Source organism: Lissotriton vulgaris, chromosome 2_1 (genome assembly GCF_964263255.1).
Source record: "Lissotriton vulgaris chromosome 2_1, aLisVul1.2, whole genome shotgun sequence".
NCBI lineage: Eukaryota > Metazoa > Chordata > Amphibia > Caudata > Salamandridae > Lissotriton > Lissotriton vulgaris.
The window spans coordinates 1,619,370,110-1,619,382,329 of NC_141687.1; the positions used below are offsets into that span (position 1 = coordinate 1,619,370,110).

Sequence of the window (12,220 nt, forward strand, 5' to 3'; positions counted from 1 at the left end):
TCAAGTAAATCCTCATAACCTAACAATAAGGTCTATGGCAAAACTGCCATTAAAGTTATTGTTCACATCAATTACAATGATAACTTCTATGACAACCATGTGGACTATTGCTGCCTCACCTACGATGGCCTCATCTAAAATGGCCTCATGTACGATGGCATTTTCGGACAGCTGTCGTCGGACAGCCTCAACTATGATGGTCATCTAAAATTGTTGATGGTCATCTACAATTCTTGATGATGGTCATTGAGAACAACCTTCTCCACGATGGCAGTCCACAACAGCCTCCTCTAAGATGGCATTGTCTATGGTGGTTGTCTACGACGACTGCCTTTTCTACAAAAACCTTGTCTATGACTGCATCCTCTACGACTGCTTGGTCTCTGACTACATCCTCTAGAATGACAATCTCGATAACATAACAAACAACGAAAGCACTGTAGTCATCAACAAGTGAAAAAGAGACTAATACGAGCATATCTACAACAGCAATATATGGAGAGGCAATATGTGGAGCAATTTCACCAATTTACTCTGCCTACAACTTCAGAGCATGAGTCATGTCCATGTTGTTCTATTACTAGACCAACCGGGCATGTTACAGGATTACTGGAAATGTTTTCCCGAGCCTGCAAGATCACATTGTGTCGGATATGTCAGCATCCTCCGATGCGCCTGCCACTGAAAGAATAATCCCTGTGTCAAATATTGCCATGGTTCCCAGATATGACCTGTTCACATCTGGTGATAGAGAGAAGTCTGGCCCACAGCCAGTGAATTGCGCACTGGTTATTTGTTGGTGGTTTCCATTTCCTTATGGAATGAGCTGCCAAATGGTTCCAACTTACAATAGCAAACAAGCAATTTGTTAGTTTTCTTTGCAATTTTAAATAGAAAAGCTGTGAGACCTATTCCAGGTCTTGATATATCCAGGAGGAATTAAAATCATGGAAAACCCTGTCACTTATAACTCCGCCTACCAGCAAGGAGACAGTTCTCAGCAATGCCTGGTGCTACTGTACACCCTGTAGTGCCCTGTAGTGCCAATTCATTGACACTACAGGGCATGTATAACCGCCAGATGTGGTCACATTGTCACATACATAAAAGTTCTGCCGGAAGACAAAGGGCAGAAACAAAAGATTCTTCAGGGGGCGAAACATCCTCATCAGAAAACATACATTGTGCTAATAGGTCTCCCCCAACCGGCAGGGTCAGTGGTCCTTAGACTCAAGGGTTGGTTCAAGGACACAACATTTAGAACCTGAGGTGCAAATACATATATTTTTACCTAACCATGGTGACGCTATATTTGGCAAGCAGTCTGATGACACCTTGCCAGCAGTCAAAGCTTATTCTGACACCAGAAGATCTCTTGACATATTGCAATTTCAAAAGAAGCACCCTTTGAAGGGACCTGTAAAAGAGACACTTACCCGTATCAAGGAGGACACCAGAGGGATCAGACTTAGCAACCCTCTCTGTAGCCCTTAGGCTAGCTTATCTACAGTGACAATGTTCTTGTGTTGCTTACGCCATCCTGTGGGAGAAACAATTCAAAAATGCCATCTGTGACGGAAAATCGCATCGGATAAATCAGTCCGGGATCTCCTGACATATTGTCAGATGTTGAAGTTCACCAACATTCCGCCTACTGCTCCACCAAAGCGAGGGCGCCCACCTCTTCTCCCATCTGCTTCTGATGAGAGTGCTTGGTTCCATAAAGAAGGGCCTACATTCTCAGCAAGTAACCAGCTTCTATTCTCTGTTTTTCCTCATAGCAATCAAAAAAGAGGTGGGGCAATCCATCGTAGACCTTCAGAAATTATACCAGTATTTCCGTAAATTACACTTTTACGTGGTCATCCTCTCCGAAACCACATGACTGCTCTAAATTTACAGGATCCATACTTACCCATTCGAACCCACGCATCATCGTTCTCCCATTTGGCTTCAAATTAGCTTCCTGTATTTTTTATTTTTTTATTTCAAATTTGTTTTATTGGTTTCAAAAGCAAAGACAGGCAGGAGATCGCAGATCTCGTCTCAGATAGGGATCTGGACCTAGCCATTCTAACAGAAACTTGGCTCACTGAAGCCTCTACTCCGATTATGGACATACTAGTCCCCCCCAACTATCACATCATTAGGTTAGATAGGTCTTCAGACAAGACGGGCGGGGGAATTGCATGCATTTTTAAAAGCAACCTCTCCGTTACTAAAGTCACCTCCACCTCCCTCTCCTCCTGTGAACTCCTCTGCCTCGACATTACCAGCGAGGCCAAACAAGTTTGTGCTCTACATCTCATCTATCACCCGCCTGGTGACAATCTCATATTCACCCAACAACTCATGGACATGATCACTTCCAATGCCGGTCGGCAGACCACCCAAGTCTACCTGGGTGACTTCAATCTCCACTGGAACGACCAGAAAGACACAGTGGTAAACAGTCTCAAAACTTTCTTAATGCACTTGACCTCACCCAAATATGCGATAGACCAACACACGACAAAGGCGCGATACTTGATCTCATCATTGCCAAAGAGAATTCTACACAACTGGAGACGATTCTACCCTGCGACTGGTCAGATCACCACATTATCACCTTCTTTATCAATGAAAAAGTTAAACCTAACCCGACTCAACCAATCAAATCCAAAACATGGAAAAGGGACATGAAGAATCTCAACGCCTCTACTCTGCCTCCCCACATCGGCAATCTGCTCCTTCCCCCTTCAGGTGCCACGGATGTTCAATCACTGACTGACCACTACCTTGAATCTATGAATACATTAGTCAATGAAGTCGCCCCACTGCAACTGAAGAGAGTCTCCACCAAAACTTCTAACCCCTGGTATGACGACAGACTCAATGACGACAGGCGTTCGATGCGAATGGCAGAGCGCACTTGGAGAGCGGACCCCTCAGCACTGCACCTCAAAAGGCTCAAAAACAAGAGAAATGCCTACTTCAGGAAAATAAAGCGCACAAAATTGGACTTCTTCAGCCGCCAATTGGACCAAGCAAAAAACAGGCCAAGAAAACTCTTCGAACTAATCAAAACCCAAACAAAGGCACAACCCCTACAATCAAGTAGCACAACAAGCGACACCCCACACTGTGAAGACTTCTCTGCTTTCTTTAAGCTAAAGACTGACAACATAAGAAATGACCTCATCATGGATGTAAGCCGATTCTCCAACCACACAAGAATGGCTAACACTCAACCTAAAAACATGGCTTCCTGGCAGTACTTCGATACCTACTCGGAAGAAACAATACACAAACTGCTCTGCACCTTGAAGCCCTCTAACCACCACACAGACCCTCTACCTGCTAATGCTGTAAAAGACTTCATCCCCTTGCTCCTCCCTCTCTGGACCAAAATCATCAACTGCTCCCTGCAACAAGGCCTCATTCCGGACTCCCTCAAGGTGGGGCAAGTCACTCCTATACTCAAGAAACCTACAGCTGATCCGACTGAACTAAACAATTACCGACCCATCACCAATATTCCCACCCTGGCCAAACTGCTGGAGAAATGTGTCCAACTCCAACTAACAAGACACATTGACCAATTTGACCTCCTCAATTCTCATCAATCAGGATTCCGAGCGAAACATAGCACGGAAACAGCTATGACACACATAATTGATGACGCCCTCCAAATTCTTGATCGCAATGAGTCCTGTCTCCTCATCCTTCTTGACCTCTCGTCAGCATTTGACACGGTCAAACATGAGAACCTGCTGGAACTGCTAAGCACTAGAATGGGTCTATCGGGAACGGTTCTCAAATGGTTTTCGTCCTTCCTACACAACCGATCTCAGAAGTTCAAGATCGATAATGTGCTATCTTCACCTGTGCCTGCGGATCTAGGTGTTCCACAAGGATCCTCCCTCTCCCCCACTTTGTTCAACCTCGTCATGGAACCGCTCGCCACCTTGCTCCAAGCTTCTAATGTCCAATTACATATGTACGCCGACAACACACAACTGTACCTAAAGCTTCAATCTCCGGAAGATATCAAACATCTGAACTCCACGCTTATTAACACTCAATCTTGGCTAGCCGATAATCACCTCAAACTAAATGCTCTGAAAACTGAGTTCCTTCTCATCTCACCCCCGGCGAAAATTTCCACCACCCAAACATGGCTCAACAACCTAACAGCACTCAATGTCCAACCCACCATCGTGGACTCAGCGAAATCACTAGGCATCACACTGGACGCCAAGCTCAACATGCAGCAACACATCAGCAAAGCCACAAAAGCAGCTAATTTCCAAATAAACACACTGAGGAAAATCAAACCCTTCCTTCCGACTGAAGACTTCCGAACTGCTGTACAAGCGTTAGTCATCCCTCGAATCGACTACGGAATTGTGACCCTCAGTGGACTCCCGCTATCCACAACAGCACCCTTAAGAGCCTCCCTGAACGCTGCCGCAAGACTCATTACTGGCTCAAGAAAACATTCGCATATTTCCCCAGATTTAAAGTCCCTAAAATGGCTGCCGTTTGAAGCCAGAATACAACTAAAAATTGCAGTTATGACACACGCGGCCGTGCACCACAATGCTCCCAACTACCTCGCTCAAAAATTGTCCATATCAGGAGGTTCGAGGTCCAATAGAAGCTCAAAAAATCTACTCCTGAAACCCCGTAGATTCAGGAAAGAGAAAACCTACAAGCGCTCCTTCTCAGGAATGGCACCCAGGATCTGGAATGCGCTCCCGCCTGAAACTAGGCGTATCTCCTCCGCTGCACTCTTCAAGAAAGAGGTGAAAACCATCCTTCTGGCCAAGATCTCCTGAACCTTATAGGTAGTGGTTCAGAGACTCTACATTGCCTTGTATCAATGCTCACCTTGTCCTTTGGCATTATACCTCTACCTGATGGTGACACTACTACGCTTCTTTCGTCCTACCGACCAATATATGAGACACATTGGGTCACGGATTCACCCTCCCGATGCCCTCACTCAGTGCGCTCTCTATACTAAAACACTGTTATAAGCCTGCCACACACCCAAGGTGTACCTGAACACCTATGTAATGGGATCCATGACTTGTGCCGTTTTATTACCTGTTCACCTGACTGTATATTGATATGTTTTATGTATTTTGTTTTATTATTATCCTTTCATGTTAGTGACTACTACATTGCTCCCATTACCACTGTTCTTTCCTACTGCCCCTACCCTGCCATTGTGAAGCGCTCTGATATCTGTAAGGATCTTGTTCGCGCTATATAAAACTTTGAATAAATAAATAAATAAATTACCGTGCAATCAGTAGGCATCATGTATAGACAGCGGTTGGGACAGACATACAGGTCTTCTCTACAAAGCAAACCGTAGGCAAGGTACATGTGCCAGACCCTAAGCGTGGCGCAATAACCGTAGGGGCGTAGCCTGGTAAAGGAGCAAGTTATCAAAAACAGAAACCAAGAACCCCCCCCCCCCAACCAACCCCACCCCACCCCAACCAGTGTGCCATACCAGTATAGCAATCGCCAAGGAACCCACATCGCAGGTAGCGCGGACCTTCAGGAGGCCATGGAGGATTGTGTGGGGCCTCTGTAAGGCGTAACAAACTAAGGAATCTAGGACACGTGATTTTATTGAATTCAGTTGAAAGGAGGGACAGTAATGGTAGCCAAACCTTTCGGAAATAGTCCGCGGTGAGTGTAGTCTGAATGTGTTCCATTCCCAGAGTAAACCACATTTTATGCAGCCATCCTGTGTGGGTGGGTCTGGTGGGTGATCCCCATAGTGACAAAATGTGTTGTGATGCAGCTTGCATGGCAATCCCCATTTGACGACTTCGGGCTGATTTCAGGGGGAAGGTGATTGCATTGGGAAGGCCTAGGATAGTGTAAGCTGTGAATCTCGGGATTTCAGTATCGAAGGTACTGTCTGTTCGATGCATGTGGGCTGCTGAATTCATATCCGTGCATAGATCGCCGCCAAATGTTGGGTCCGGATGATTGCACCTTGTTGTCCTGGAAAAGTCTTCGAAGTATCGCGAGATAGGTGGCTCCTCCCCTGGACTACAGTGCGCATGGGCATCATCTCCGTCCTCAGATTGTTTTTTTCTGTCATTGGGTTCGAATGTTATTCCTATACTCCAACTTCGGAATCGAAACAAAACTTTTCTAAAGGCTTAGACTTCAACGGTATTGTTTTCTTTCGGTACTCATTGACTCCATCGAACTTTCCATCTTGAACCGGTCGTCGACGCGGGCCATTGGGCCTGCTGCCATTGGAAAGGAGCCCGTTCAAAAGGTGCCCACAATGCCACTCCAAGTTCCCTCATACTGACAAACACTCAGTATGCAACAAGTGCCTATCACCAGACCATAAGGAAGAAACCTGCCCAGCCTGTGCCCAATTCCGTTCAAAGAAAACCATACGGATTCGACGGGCCGCTAGGCAAGAGATGCAGCGACAGGCACCGGAACCAGACAACATCTTCGATGATGACCAAGAACTTCCAGAAGCTGAAGATTGGGACCTAGAGATCGTCACCTTCGAGGACTACTCGGACTCCGACAACGAGATCCCACCGGGGCAAATCGTGAGTACACTGCCACTGACACCGATTACCCCGTTACCGAAGATTCCGGTCGCGGCATCGCCAAATGGCCTTAGCCAAGATCCAAAGAAACATTCGCCAGCCCCGCCGTCCGGCTCGGCACCGAAACCTAAGCCTTCAGACACTCCAGGGCCCAGTAACTTGATCCCAAAGAAGGTTCCAGAGCCCAAAAAGGTTGTCGACCCGAAGGGCGTCTAATCGAAAAAGGCCGTACAGCCTAAAAGCGTCGACCCAAAGAAGGCTGTAGACCCAAAGAGCGCCGAACCAAAGAAGGCCGTCGAGCCAAAAGGCGCCGAACCTAAAAAGACCATTGAGCTAAAGAAGGCCACCGAGCCGAAGGGCGCCGACCCGAAGAAGGTCATCGAGCCAAAAAAGCCCGCTGTGCCTAAGGTCGCTGAACCAAAGAAGGTCGCCGACGTAGAGTGACGTATCGGAGCCTGTGATCCAGCCGGAGAAGGCTATCGAACCAAAGTCAAGTGCTCCAAAAAGACTGGTCGATTCCAAAAAAGCCATCGACTCGACAAAGGACAGTCAACCGAAAAAACCTGTAGAGCACAAAAAGCGTGTAGAACCAAAAAACCCGGTCGATCCGAAATCACTCGTCGACCCGACCAAAGAGTCCGAGCCGAGAAAAACGAATAAGCCACCAAAAGTCGTCGACACAGAAGGGGGGTATCGACCCAGAGGCAATAGTCGATCCAAAACAGACTAAGCCGAAGAAATCTAAGACACAGCCACGGACAGTGGAAGAAGAACTCTTCCATCCAGATCCATCAGATGACCAGGCTAAAATATATATATATTAATCCTGAGACTGGTAAAGTCACAATCCTACACAGAAAGAAGAGACCACTGGACACTGACTCGGATTCCCCCCATTCCTTTAAAGAAGAAGGGCTTTGGGACTTCTCCCTCTAGACCCTTCATTCCTTACTATCCCACTATGCCTACTACGCCTTTGGCTCCTTACTCTCCTTCTCACTATGGGGACAATGATGGCGACACAGGGGAAGATCCTCTGCATGATTAGGACTATCCAGAGGATCCTAAACCCCAAAATGAACCATGGGGGGAACCAACTGACCCATATGACACGCATCCCATCCCGGACGTCCCCTCATACCCAACAAAGCCGTCACCTACTGACTACACCATTGTCTTCAACCAACTAATAGAGAGGGCAGCGCAGTACCACAACGTTGACGTGCACAATGACCCTATAGAAGAAGACTTCTTATTTGACACTTTCCCTACTTCGGAAAAAAATGTCAGAACACTTCCTATGCTAAAGGGGGTATTAAAACACACACCCGATATATTTAAAGATACAGCCAGGGCACGCATAACCAATCCCGGGATTGAAAAGAAATATAGAGCAGCCCCTACAGACCCCACCTATATCAGAGGTCAGAAACCATTAGACTCACTGGTAGTGGCTAATGCATACAAAAGGGCCAACTCACAGACAGCAGGGGAGGCGCCTCCTCCTGATAAAGAGTCCAAAATACTAGAGGCCTCTGGTAAAAGAGTAGCTTCACAGGCCTCCAATTCATGGAGAATTGTAATACACAAGCTCTGCTATCTCGTTACAACAGAGCACACTATGACCAGCTTGAAAGCTTAATGCAACATCTGCCTGAGCCTTTTAAAGCCCAAGCTAATGACCTCATACAGGAGGGAACATTTATTACAAACACCTCCATCAAATGTGCGCTTGACGCAGCCGACACTGCAGCCAGGTCTATTAACACTAATTAATTAATTGTGGGTTTGTAATGCACTAGAATCGACTCCCGAAGGAGTATCTCTGCGCAGTAGACCGCTGGGGAACCCGTCCTGGCTTTCCCTGTGAGATGGTCCCTACTGGGTATCTCCAAGGTGAAACCAGGCATCCCCGGCGTATGTGTGGGGCCGTTGTGGAGATGAGGCAAGCTAATGTCCAGAGTTGCCGAGTGTGATCCCCGATTAGAGTAGGCACCGAGATGAGAATTATCAAGTCCGCTGACCCTGGTCCACGACCCTGCCGCGTCGGGAATTGAACCCTGGTCCCAGGCCGTCCTCTGCTCTCGGGTCTGCCGCTTCTAACCAGTGAGCCACACCACACCACACCACAGAACTAGCGGCTAATGCACACAAAAGGCCCAACTCACAGACAACAGGGGAGTCTCCTCCTCCTGATAAACAGTCCAAAATACTAGAGTTCTACTACGACGACATGCATGGCTGTGTATTTCCGGCTTTAAGAACGAGGTGCAGTCCACCTTTCTTAAACAACCAGTCAATCAAGACTTCCTTTTAGGCCCTGCAGTTGACACCATACTAGACAAAATGAAGGACGACACAGAAACTGCAAAACCAATGGGTGCATTGCAGTTTCAGCAACACAGAGGTTCCTTTCGACGCTCCTCATACAGATTAGCTACACGAGGCAATACTTCACAGACCTCATCTACATACAGAGGCAATACCCAAGGTTCCTTTAACAAGAACGCCAACAGAGGAGGTTATAGGGGCAACAATAAAAAGGGGAGAGGACGTGGAGGCAATAACACCAGAGCCTCCACTGCCACAAAACTGTGACTTCATCACGCTACCTCCAGACCACCTAACACCGTCGGAGGCAGGATCCAACAATTCCTATCTGTCTGGAACGCAATTACCACGAACAGGTGGGTGAGACAAATTATCCAGTATGGTTTTTGCCTAGAACTCACCTCTACCCCACCAAACATACCACCCAGACACCGTCCTATGTCCAAAGAACACATCACTCTGCTACAACAAGAAGTGAAATGCATGCTGGAAAAGGGGGCCATAGAGCCATTCCCTTTCCAACACCAAGGGACAGGAGTATACTCCCTATGCTTCCTTATTCCCAAGAAGGACGGTTCACTCAGACCAATATTGGACCTCAGACCCCTAAATCAATACATACTGTCGGAACACTTTCATATGATCACACTACAGCAAGTGCTCCAGTTGCTACAGCATGGAGACTTCCTAGCAACATTGGACCTCAAGGACGCGTATTTTCACATGCCCATCCATCCAGCTCACAGAAAATATCTCAGATTCACAATAGAAGGTCAACACTACCAATTCAAGGTTCTCCCCTTCGCACAGATCACGGCTCCAAGAGTGTTTACAAAATGCCTCGCGACAGTAGCTGCACATCTGAGGAGGCAACGCATCCATGTGTTCCCGTACCTAGACGATTGGCTGATACAAGCAAAATCGTACCAACAGTGTGCAAGAGACACATCTCAAACACTTCAGCTGCTACACAGCCTAGGGTTTTTCATAAACTCGCATCTACAACCATCCCAAATACAACAATATCTGGGAGCGACAGTGGCAAAGGCATACCCAAACTCAGCGAGGATAGCCAGCATGCAGATGCTCATTCGCAAATTTCTGCCACAACACACTCTTCCAGCTCGAGTCTTCATGCAGCTCATAGGCATGATGGCCTCCTGCATATTCATTGTCCCCCATGCCAGACTTCACATGCGTCCATTGCAAGAATGCCTAGCACGGCAGTGGAACCAGGCTCAAGGACAACTAAAAGACCTAGTGTTGGTAGACCGTCGCGCTCACAATTCTCTGCAGTGGTGGAACCCACAAAACCTTTCTAATGGGCGACTGTTCCAAGAGCCGCTTCCACAACTAGTACTAACAGCGGACGCATCACTGACAGGCTGGGGAGCCCACCTCCTTCACTACACAGTACAAGGGCTCTGGATAAACGAACAAAAGAAATTGCATATCAACCAACTAGAGTTGCTAGCGATATTCCTAGCCCTGAAAGCATTCCAAAAATACTTGTACAGCAAGACTGTTGATCCGGATGGACAACATGACAGCAATGTACTATATCCAGAAGCAGGGAGGAACACACTCTCACAACTGTCCCACTTAGCACAGAGCATATGGAAGTGGGCAATTCCAAAAGATATCTTTCTCCTGGCAGAACACCTCCCAGCGAAAGACAATCAGATTGCAGACCTGCTCAGCAGGCACAGCCAGCAACTACACGAATGGGAGATTCACCCCCAAGTTCTCCAACCATTCTTCAGGCAGTGGGGGCACCCAGAGATAGACCTGTTTGCCACAAACGAAACCTCAAAATGCCAGTACTTTGCCGCCATGTTCCCTCATCCGTTTTCACAAGGCAATGCGATATGGCTGAACTAGTCAGGCAGATTTGCGTACGCTTTTCCCCCAGCACCACTGATTCCGCTCGTGGCACGCAAACTGCGGCAACAGTCCCTCACACTGATCCTAGTTGCTCCCACATGGGCGAGCAACCATGGTACACAACGTCAGTAGATCCTCATCAAAAGCTGCGCCTCGCACCCCATCTTCTAACTCGGAACCTTGGAGAAATCAGACACCCAGATCCCAATGAGATGAACCTAGCGATCTGGCTCCTGAAGTCTAAGAATTTGGATACCTTATCTTGCCTCCAGACTGCATGAACATCATTAAAGAGGCAAGACGACCAACTACGAGAGCGTACTATGCAGGAAGTGGAAGAGATTTGTTATTTACTGTAACAATAACATAATCAACCCTTTAGATGCTTCCATACAGAACATTATATGTTACCTGCTGCATCTTCAAAGATGCAACCTAGCGTACTCTTCCATAAGACAACACCTAGCGGCTATAGCAGCATACCTTCAAAACAGGCAACACCTTTCACTGTTTAGAGAACCAGCAATACAGGCTTTTATGGAGGGTCTTAAAGGGTGATCCCTCCAAGACACCCACCTTCCCCAGTCTGGAATCTAAATATAATACTTACCAGACTTATGGGACCTCCTTTCGAACCTCTACACTCTAACTCGCCATTACCTCACTCAGGCGAGTTAGCGAGTTACAAGCACTAACAATTCAGGAACCCTTCATGCAAGTACATGCGAACAGGGTGGTTCTTAGAACAAACTCTAAGTTTGTGCCAAAGGTCATATCCAATTTCCATATTAATCAATCAATAGAACTGCCAGTGTTCTTCCAAAATCCACAGTCAGTAGCTGAAAGAGCCCTACACACACTAGATGTAAAGAGAGCTCTGCTTTATTATATGGACAGAACGAAATCATTTAGGAAAACAAAGCAATTATTTGTTGCTTTTTCACCACAACATAAAGGATATCCAATATCAAAGTCAGGAATAGCCAGATGGGTAGTTAAATGCATTCAAAAATGTTATCAAAAAGCTAAACACACTTTAACTGTCCCCCCAAGAGCACACTCTAGGCGAAAAATGGGGCCATCCATGGCTTTCCTATGGAATATTCCTCTTGAAGACCTATGTAGAGCAGCCACATGGACTACCTACACACTTTCACAAAACACTACTGTGTAGACGTGCAAGCAAAGCAGCAAGCTGCTGTAGGCCAGGCTTTTCTCAAAACTCTTTTTCAAACTGCTGCAGCTGGCACAGGTAACCTCCGCTAGAGGAGATACTGCTATTCAGTCTATGCACAGATATGAATTCAGCAGCCCACATGCCTCGAACTGAATATGCTACTTACCAGTATGCATCTGTTCTTGGCATGTAGGGCTGCTGACATTCATATCGCCCGCCTTCCTCCCTGGTGCCTGTAGCAGCT

The 12,220-nt window shown here is 47.0% G+C and overlaps 1 protein-coding gene across 12 annotated transcripts in view; it reads left to right on the forward strand.

The window, feature by feature from the left end:
• EYA3 (EYA transcriptional coactivator and phosphatase 3) overlaps positions 1-12,220 on the forward strand; it is a 1,455,294-nt gene that overhangs the window by 547,713 nt on the left and 895,361 nt on the right. The window lies entirely within an intron of this gene.